General features: G+C 53.5%; 1 protein-coding gene across 4 annotated transcripts in view; it reads left to right on the top strand.

Annotated features, from left to right (window-relative positions):
• The first annotated feature begins 232 nt into the window (after window positions 1–232).
• Window positions 233–10,891, top strand: part of LOC137345288 (ICOS ligand-like) — a 100,272-nt gene continuing 89,613 nt past the window's right edge. For all 4 annotated transcript variants that reach the window (XM_068008769.1, XM_068008771.1, XM_068008770.1 and 1 more), the window contains exon 1: window positions 233–458. The gene's annotated coding sequence lies outside the window, so the exon portion shown is untranslated. The remainder of the gene's footprint in view (window positions 459–10,891) is intronic.

Below are 10,891 nucleotides of genomic sequence, written 5' to 3'. Positions count from 1 at the left end.
TGGAAGTGAGAGCCTCTGCTTTGACAGAGAGCTGCTGCCCTTCCCCACAACATACGGACTGCTGACCCACAGCAGTGTTGCCCTCAGTAATGGCAGAGAGAGTGAGGCACTCAATGCCACTTTTGCAGGGTGGTATGAGGGGATGGGTAATAAAAACCACTGTGCCCTCGCAGCGACACCCACATCATGTGCATGAATGAAAATGATGATGTGAAGAGGAGGAAAGTCCCTCCCTCATTCTCTTTCGCAATCATTTCCTCTCAATACCGACAAGATTAAGAACCACGCTGCTGGTAATTATTATCAGAGATATTCCAGCGATTGCCTGAACGGATTGTGCCCCACGAGAGTGAGAAGTGACCCCAAAGTTTGAGGGCAGGGAGAGAGAAGGATTCGCTTGGAGATTGGAACTCCTTCGCTGATCACAGCCCGGGATCTTGCTGCACACCGAATACAAGGTAGGTGCCTGATGCCCTGAGGTGGGTACAGGCTCAGGAAAGGCCCAGGCTGCACGCTTGGCCTAGTCTGAACTGCTCGCGGGAGGGAGAGCAGGAATTCAGCCTGAACTCTGCTCTCCTGTGTCCGCAAAGACACTGATTCCCTTCGCCCTTCAACTCCTCACCGTGCTCACAGACCCTCCCCGTCCAGCAACACCTCCATTCGAAAATGCTGATCCCAGTCTTCAAATCCCCAGATGGCCTGCTCGGCCCATCCCTAACTCTGTAACCTCCTCCACCCCTACAACCTTCCCTAACTCTGTAACCTCCTCCACAACTACAACCTTCTCTATCTCTGTAACCTCCTCCACCCCAACAACATTCCCTATCTCTGTAAACACCTCCACCCCTACAAACTTCCCTATCTCTGTAAACCCCTCCACCCCTACAACCTTCTCTATCTCTGTAACCTCCTCCAGCCCAACAACCTTCCCTATCACTGTAACCTCCTCCACCCCTACAAACTTCCCTATCTCTGTAAACCCCTCCACCCCTACAACCTTCTCTATCTCTGTAACCTCCTCCACCCCAACAACATTCCCTATCTCTGTAAACACCTCCACCCCTACAACCTTCCCTATCACTGTAACCTCCTCCACCCCTACAAACTTCCCTATCTCTGTAAACACCTCCACCCCTACAACCTTCCCTAACTCTGTAACCTCCTCCACCCCTACAACCTTCCCTAACTCTGTAACCTCCTCCACAACTACAACCTTCTCTATCTCTGTAACCTCCTCCACCCCAACAACATTCCCTATCTCTGTAAACACCTCCACCCCTACAAACTTCCCTATCACTGTAACCTCCTCCACCCCTACAAACTTCCCTATCTCTGTAAACACCTCCACCCCTACAACCTTCCCTATCTCTGTAACCTCGTCCACCCCTACAACTTTCCCTATCTCTGGAACTTCCTCCAGCCCGACAACCATCCCCATCTCTGTAACCTCCTCCAGCCCCTACAACCCTCCCTATCTCTGTAACCTCCTCCAACCCCTACGACCATCCCTATCTCTGTAACTTCCTCCAGCCCCAACAACCCTCCCTATCTCTGTAACCTCCTCCAGCCCCGACAACCCTCCCTATCACTGTAACCTCCTCCACCCCTCCAACCTTCCCTATCTCTGTAACCTCGTCCACCCCTACAACTTTCCCTATCTCTGTAACTTCCTCCAGCCCTACAACCATCCCTATCTCTGTAACTTCCTCCAGCCCCGACAACCTTCCCTATCTCTGTAACCTCCTCCAGCCCCAACAACCCTCCCTATCTCTGGAACCTCCTCCAGCCCCGACAACCCTCCCTATCTCTGTAAACTCCTCCACCCCTACAACTTTCCCTATCTCTGTAAACTCCTCCACCCCGACAACCTTCCCTATCTCTGCAACCTCCTCCACCCCTACAACCTTCCCTATCTCTGTAAACTCCTCCACCCCTACAACCTTCCCTATCTCTGTAACCTCCTCCAACCCCTACAACCTTCCCTCTCTCTGTAACCTCCTCCAGCCCCGACAACCTTCCCTATCTCTGTAACCTCCTCTAGCCCCTACAACCTTCCCTATCTCTGTAACCTCCACCAGCCCCGACAACCCTCCCTATCTCTGTAACCTCCTCCACACCTACAACTTTCCCTATCTCTGTAACCTCCTCCACCGCTACAAACTTCCCTATCTCTGTAACCTCCTCCACCCCTGCAACTTTCCCTATCTCTGTAACCTCCTCCTGCCCCGACAACCTTCCCTATCTCTGTAACCTCCTCCAGCCCCTACAACCATCCCTAACACGGTAACCTCCTCCAGCCCCGACAACCCTCCCTATCTCTGTAACCTCCTCCACCCCTACAACCTTCCCTATCTCTGCAACCTCCTCCACCCCGACAGCCTTCCCTATCTCTGTTACCTCCTCCAGCCCCTACAACCTTCCCTATCTCTGTAAACCCCTCCACCCCTACAAACTTCCCTATCTCTGCAACCTCCTCCAGTCGCTACAACCCTTCTTTTCTCTAACCTCCTCCAGCCCCGACAACCCTCCCTATCTCTGTAACCTCCTCCACCCCTACAACTTTCCCTATCTCTGTAACCTCCTCCACCCCGACAACCTTCCCTATCTCTGTAACCTCCTCCACCCCTGCAACTTTCCCTATCTCTGTAACCTCCTCCAGCCCCGACAACCATCCCTATCTCTGTAAATTCCTCCAGCCCTACAACCTTCCCTCACTCTGTAACCTCCTCCAGCCCCGACAACCTTCCCTATCTCTGTAACCAACTCCAGCCCCGACAGCATTCCCTATATCTGTAACCTCCTCCAGCCCCTACAACCTTCCCTATCTCTGTAACCTCCTCCAGCCCCTACAACCTTCCCTAACTCGGTAACCTCCTCCAGCCCCGACAACCCTCCCTATATCTGTAGCCTCCTCCACCACTACAACATTCCCTATCTCTGTAACATCCTCCTCCCCGACAACCTTCCCAATCTCTGTAACCTCCTCCACCCCTACAAGCTTCCGTATCTCTGTAACCTCCTCCAGCCCCTACAACCGTCCCTATCTCTGTAAACTCCACCACCCCTCCAACCTTCCCTATCTCTGCAACCTGTTCCAGCCCCTACAACCTTCCCTATCTCTGTAACCTCCTCCACCCCTACAACCTTCCCTATCTCTGTGAACTCCTCCACCCCTACAACCTTCCCTAACTCTGCAACCTCCTCCACCCCTACAACCTTCCCTATCTCTGTAACCTCCTCCAACCCGACAACCCTCCCTATCTCTGTAACCTCCTCCACACCTACAACCTTCCATATCTCTGCAAACACCTCCACCCCTACAACCGTCCCTATCTCTGTAACCTCCTCCAGCCCCTACTACCTTCCCTATCTCTGTAACCTCCTCCAGCCCCTACAACGTTCCCTATCTCTGTAACCTCCTCCACCCCTACCACCTTCCCTCTGTCTGTAAACTCCTCCAACCCTACTACCTTCCCTATCTCTGTAACCTCCTCCAGCCCCTCCAACCTTCCCTATCACTGTCACCTCCTCCACCCCTACAAACTTCCCTATCTCTGTAAACTCCTCCAGCCCCAACAACCTTCCCTATCTCTGTAAACTCCTCCACCCCTACAAACTTCCCTATCTCTGTAACCTCCTCCACCCCTACAACCTTCCCTTTCTCTGTAAATTCCTCCACCCCTACAACCTTCCCTAACTCTGTAACCTCCACCACCCCCACAACCCTCCCTATCTCTGTAACCTCCTCCAGCCCCTACAAACTTCCCTATCTCTGTAACCTCCACCAGCCCCGACAACCATCCCTATCTCTGTAAATTCCTCCAGCCCCTACAACCTTCCCTATCTCTGTAACCTCCTCCAGCCCCGACAACTTTCCCTATCTCTGTAACCTCCTCCACCGCGACAAACTTCCCTATCTCTGTAACCTCCTCCACCCCTGCAACTTTCCCTATCTCTGTAACCTCCTCCAGCCCCGACAACCCTCCCTATCTCTGTAACCTCCTCCACCCCTACAACTTTCCCTATCTCTGTAACCTCCTCCAGCCCCGACAACTTTCCCTATCTCTGTAACCTCCTCCAGCCCCTACAAACATCCCTATCTCTGTAACTTCCTCCAGCCCTACAACCTTCCCTAACTCTGTAACCTCCTCCAGCCCCGACAACCTTCCCTATCTCTGGAACCTCCACCAGCCCCGACAACCTTCCCTATCTCTGGAACCTCCTCCAGCCCCGACAACCCTCCCTATCTCTGTAACCTCCTCCACCCCTACAACTTTCCCTATCTCTGTAACCTCCTCCACCCCTACAACCTTCCCTATCTCTGTAACCTCCTCCAGCCCCGACAACCTTCCCTATCTCTGTAAACTCCTCCAGGCCCGACAACCTTCCCTATCTCTGTAACCTCCTCCAGCCCCTACAACCTTCCCCATCTCTGTAACCTCCTCGAGCCCCGACAACCCTCCCTATCTCTGTAACCTCCTCCACCCCTACAACTTTCCCTATCTCTGTAACCTCCTCCACCCCTACAACCTTCCCTATCTCTGTAACCTCCTCCACCCCTGCAACTTTCCCTATCTCTGTAACCTCCTCCAGCCCCTACAACATTCCCTATCTCTGTAACCTCCTCCACCCCTGCAACTTTCCCTATCTCTGTAACCTCCTCCAGCCCCGACAACCATCCCTATCTGTGTAAATTCCTCCAGCCCTACAAACTTCCCTCACTCTGTAACCTCCTCCAGCCCCGACAACCTTCCCTATCTCTGTAACCACGTCCAGCCCCGACAACATTCCCTATATCTGTAACCTCCTCCAGCCCCTAAAACCTTCCCTATCACTGTCACCTCCTCCACCCCTACAACCTTCCCTATCTCTGTAAACTCCTCCACCCCAACAACCTTCCCTATCTCTGTAACCTCCTCCACCCCTACAAACTTCCCTATCCCTGTAACCTCCTCCACCCCTACAACCTTCCCTATCTCTGTAAACTCCTCCACCCCTACAACCTTCCCTATCTCTGTAACCTCCTCCAACCCCTACAACCTTCCCTATCTCTGTAACCTCCTCCAGCCCCAACAAACATCCCTATCTCTGTAACATCCTCAAGCCCCGACAACGTTCCCTATCTCTGTAAACTCCTCCACCCCTACAACCTTCCCTATGTCTGTAACCTCCACCAGCCCCGACAACCTTCCCTATCTCTATAACCTCCTCTAGCCCCTACAACCTTCCCCATCACTGTAACCTCCACCAGCCCCGACAACCCTCCCTATCTCTGTAACCTCCTCCACACCTACAACTTTCCCTATCTCTGTAACCTCCTCCACCGCTACAAACTTCCCTATCTCTGTAACCTCCTCCACCCCTGCAACTTTCCCTATCTCTGTAACCTCCTCCAGCCCCTACAACCATCCCTATCTCTGTAACTTCCTCCAGCCCTACAACCTTCCCTAACTCTGTAACCTCCTCCAGCCCCGACAACCTTCCCTATCTCTGTAACCTCCTCCAGCCCCGACAACCTTCCCTATCTCTGCAACCTCCTCTAGCCCCTACAACCTTCCCTATCTCTGTAACCTCCACCAGCCCCGACAACCCTCCCTATCTCTGTAACCTCCTCCACACCTACAACGTTCCCTATCTCTGTAACCTCCTCCACCCCTGCAACTTTCCCGATCTCTGTAACCTCCTCCAGCCCCTACAAACATCCCTATCTCTGTAACTTCCTCCAGCCCTACAACCTTCCCTAACTCTGTAACCTCCTCCAGCCCCGACAACCTTCCCTATCTCTGCAACCTCCTCCAGCCCCGACAACCTTCCCTATCTCTGTAACCTCCTCCAGCCCCTACAACCATCCCTAACACGGTAACCTCCTCCAGCCCTACAACCTTCCCTCTGTCTGTAAACTCCTCCACCCCTACAACCTTCCCTATCTCTGTAACCTCCTCCAGCCCCTCCAACCTTCCCTATCACTGTCACCTCCTCCACCCCTACAACCTTCCCTATCTCTGTAAACTCCTCCAGCCCCAACAACCTTCCATATCTCTGTAACCTCCTCCACCCCTACAAACTTCCCTATCTCTGTAACCTCCTCCACCCCAACAACCTTCCCTTTCTCTGTAAATTCCTCCACCCCTACAACCTTCCCTAACTCTGTAACCTCCTCCACCCCGACAACCTTCCCTATCTCTGCAACCTCCTCCAGCCCCTACAACCCTCCCTATCTCTGTAACCTCCTCCACCCCTACAACCTTCCCTAACTCTGTAACCTCCTCCACCCCTACAACCTTCCCTATCTCTGTAACCTCCTCCACACCTACAACCCTCACTATCTCTGTAACCTCCACCACCCCTACAACCTTCCCTATCTCTGCAACCTCCTCCACCCCTACAACCTTCCCTATCTCTGTAACCTCCTCCAGCCCCTACTACCTTCCCTATCTCTGTAACCTCCTTTAGCCCCGACAACCTTCCCTATCTCTGTAACCTCCTCCAGCCCCTAGAACCATCCCTAACACGGTAACCTCCTCCAGCCCCGACAACCCTCCCTATCTCTGTAACCTCCTCCACCCCTACAACTTTCCCTATCTCTGTAAACTCCTCCACCCCGACAACCTTCCCTCTCTCTGCAGCCTCCTCCACCCCGACAGCCTTCCCTATCTCTGTAACCTCCTCCAGTCGCTACAACCCTCCTTTTCTCTGTAACCTCCTCCAGCTCCGACAACCCTCCCTATCTCTGTAACCTCCTCCACCCCGACAACCTTCCCTATCTCTGTAAAATCCTCCACCCCTGCAACTTTCCCTATCTCTGTAACCTCCTCCAGCCCCTACAACCATCCCTATCTCTGTAAATTCCTCCAGCCCCGACAACCTTCCCTATCTCTGTAACCACCTCCAGCCCTGACAACATTCCCTATATCTGTAACCTCCTCCAGCCCCTACAACCTTCCCTATCTCTGTAACCTCCTCCAGACCCTACAACCTTCCCTAACTCGGTAACCTCCTCCAGCCCCGACAACCCTCCCAATATCTGTAACCTCCTCCACCCCTACAACATTCCCTATCTCTGTAACATCCTCCTTGCCGACAACCTTCCCAGTCTCTGTAACCTCCTCCAGCCCCTACAACCGTCCCTATCTCTGTAAACTCCTCCACAGCTCCAACCTTCCCTATCTCTGCAACCTCCTCCAGCCCCGACAACCCTCCCTATCTCTGTAACCTCCTCCAACCCTACAACCTTCCCTATCTCTGTAAACTCCTCCACCCCTACAACCTTCCCTAACTCTGTAACCTCCTCCACCCCTACAACCTTCCCTATTTCTGTAACCTCCTCCAACCCGACAACCCTCCCTATCTCTGAAACCTCCTCCACCCCTACAACCTTCCCTATCTCTGCAAACTCCTCCACCCCTACAACCGTCCCTATCTCTGTAACCTCTTCCACCCCGACTACCTTCCCTATCTCTGTAACCTCCTCCAGCCCCTACAACGTTCCCTATCTCTGTAACCTCCTCCACCCCTACCACCTTCCCTCTGTCTGTAAACTCCTCCACCCCTACAACCTTCCCTATCTCTGTAACCTCCTCCAGCCCCTCCAACCTTCCCTATCACTGTCACCTCCTCCACCCCTACAACCTTCCCTATCTCTATAAACGCCTCCAGCCCCAACAACCTTCCATATCTCTGTAACCTCCTCCACCCCTACAAACTTCCCTATCTCTGTAACCTCCTCCACCCCTACAACCTTCCCTTTCTCTGTAAATTCCTCCACCCCGACAACCTTCCCTAACTCTGTAACCTCCTCCACCCCTACAACCCTCCCTATCTCTGTAACCTCCTCCAGCCCCTACAAACTTCCCTATCTCTGTAACCTCCACCAGCCACGACAACCTTCCCTATCTCTGCAACCTCCTCCAGCCCCTACAACCCTCCCTATCTCTGTAACCTCCTCCACCCCTACAACCTTCCCTAACTCTGTAACCTCCTCCAGCCCCTACTACCTTCCCTATCTCTGTAACCTCCTCCAGCCCCTACTACCTTCCCTATCTCTGTAACCTCCTCCAGCCCCTACTACCTTCCCTATCTCTGTAACCTCCTCCAGCCCCTACAACCTTCCCTATCTCTGTAACCTCCTCCAGCCCCTACAATATTCCCTATCTCTGGAACCTCCTCCAGTCGCTGCAACCCTCCCTATCTCTGTAACCTCCTCCAGCCCCTACAACCTTCCCTATCTCTGTAACCTCCTCCAGCTCCAAAACCCTCCCTATCTCTGGAACATCCTCCACCCCTACAACCTTCCCTATCTCTGCAACCTCCTCCAGTCGATAGAACCCTCCCCATCTCTGCAACCTCCTCGAGCCCCTAAAACCCTCCCTATCTCTGTAAACTCCAACACCCCTACAACCCTCCCCATCTCTGTAACCTCCTCCACCCCTACACCCCTCCCTATCTCTGTAACCTCCTCCATCCCTACAAACGTCCCTATCTCTGCAACCTCCTCCACCCCGACAACCCACCCTATCTCTGTAACCTCCTCCAGCCCCTACAACCCTCCCTATCTCTGTAACCTCCTCCACCCCGACAACCTTCCCTGTATCTATAACCTCCTCCACCCCTACAAAGTTCCCTGTCTCTATAACCTCCTCCACCCCCACAACCTTCCCTATCTCTGTAAAATCCTCCACCCCTAAAACCCTCTCTATCTCTGTAAACTCCTCCACCCCTACAACCCTCCCTATCTCTGTAACCACCTCCAGTCGCTACAACCCTCCCCATCTCTGTAACCTCCTCCACCCGTACAACTTTCCCTATCTCTGTAATCTCCTCCAGCCCCGACAACCTTCCCTATCTCTGTAACCACCTCCAGCCCCTACAACCTTCCCGATCTCTGTAACCTCCTCCAGCCCCTACAACCCTCCCTATCTCTGCAAACTCCTCCAGCCCCTACAACCTTCCCGATCTCTGTAACCTCCTCCAGCCCCTACAACCCTCCCTATCTCTGTAACCTCCTCCACCGCTACAACATTCCCTATCTCTGTAACCTCGTCCAGCCCCTCCAATCTTCCATATCTCTGTAACCTCCTCCTGCCCCAACAACACTCCCTATCACTGTAACCTCCTCCATGCCTACAACCATTCCCATCTCTGTAACCTCCTCCACCCCTACAATCTTCCCTATCTCAGTAACCTCTTCCAACCCGACACCCCTCCCTATCACTGTAAGCGCCTCCACCCCTACAACGCTCCGCATTTTTGTAACCTCGTCCAGCCCTAAAACCCTCCCTATCTCAGTAACCTCCTCCAGCCCTAAAACCCTCCCTATCTCAGTAACCTCCTCCAGCCCAACAATCCTCTCTATCTCTGTAACCTCCACCACCCCGACAACCTTCCCTATCTCTGTAACCTCCTCCAGGCCCTACAACCCTCCCTATCTCTGTAATCTCCTCCACCCCTACAACACTCCCCATCTCTGGAACCTCCTCCACCCCTACAACCTTCCCTATCTCTGTAACCTCCTCCACTCGCTACAACCCTCCCTATCTCTGTAACCTCCTCCACCCCTACAACCTTCCCTATCTCTGTAACCTCCACAACCCCTACAACGCTCCCCATCTCTGGAACCTCCTCCACCCCTACAACCTTCCCTATCTCTGCAAACTCCTCCAGTCGCTACAACCCTCCCTATCTCTCTCAGCTCCTCCACCCCTCCAACCCTCCCTATCTCTGTAACCTCCTCCAGCCCCGACAGCCATCCCGATCTCAGTAATCTCCTCCACCCCTACAACCTTCCCTATCTCTGTAACCTCCTCCAGCCCCTCCAGCCTTCCCTATCTCTGGAACCTTCTCCAGCCCAGAAAACCATCCCTATCTCTGTAACGTCCTCCAGCTGCTAAACCCTCCCGATCTCTGTAATCTACTCCACCCCTACAACCTTCCCTATCTCTGTAACCTCCTCCAGCCCCTACAACGCTTCCCATCTCTGTAACCTCCTCCAGCCCCTACAACCCTCCCTATCTCTGTAACCTCCTCCAACCCTACAACCTTCCCTATCTCTGTAAACTCCTCCACCCCTACAACCTTCCCTAACTCTGTAACCTCCTCCACCCCTACAACCTTCCCTATCTCTGTAACCTCCTCCAACCCGACAACCCTCCCTATCTCTGAAACCTCCTCCACCCCTACAACCTTCCCTATCTCTGCAAACTCCTCCACCCCTACAACCGTCCCTATCTCTGTAACCTCCTCCAGCCCCTACAACGTTCCCTATCTCTGTAACCTCCTCCACCCCTACAACCTTCCCTATCTCTGTAACCTCCTCCAGCCCCTCCAACCTTCCCTATCACTGTCACCTCCTCCACCCCTACAACCTTCCCTATCTCTGTAAACTCCTCCAGCCCCAACAACCTTCCATATCTCTGTAACCTCCTCCACCCCTACAAACTTCCCTATCTCTGTAACCTCCTCCACCCCTACAACCTTCCCTCTCTCTGTAACCTCCACCAGCCCCGACAACCCTCCCTATCTCTGTAACCTCCTCCACACCTACAACTTTCCCTATCTCTGTAACCTCCTCCACCGCTACAAACTTCCCTATCTCTGTAACCTCCTCCACCCCTGCAACTTTCCCTATCTCTGTAACCTCCTCCAGCCCCTACAACCATCCCTATCTCTGTAACTTCCTCCAGCCCTACAACCTTCCCTAACTCTGTAACCTCCTCCAGCCCCGACAACCTTCCCTATCTCTGTAACCTCCTCCAGCCCCGACAACCTTCCCTATCTCTGCAACCTCCTCGAGCCCCTACAACCTTCCCTATCTCTGTAACCTCCACCAGCCCCGACAACCCTCCCTATCTCTGTAACCTCCTCCACACCTGCAACGTTCCCTATCTCTGTAACC

Source organism: Heterodontus francisci, chromosome 28 (assembly GCF_036365525.1).
Source record: "Heterodontus francisci isolate sHetFra1 chromosome 28, sHetFra1.hap1, whole genome shotgun sequence".
Lineage (NCBI taxonomy): Eukaryota > Metazoa > Chordata > Chondrichthyes > Heterodontiformes > Heterodontidae > Heterodontus > Heterodontus francisci.
This window is presented reverse-complemented; position numbering and strand designations above follow the sequence as displayed.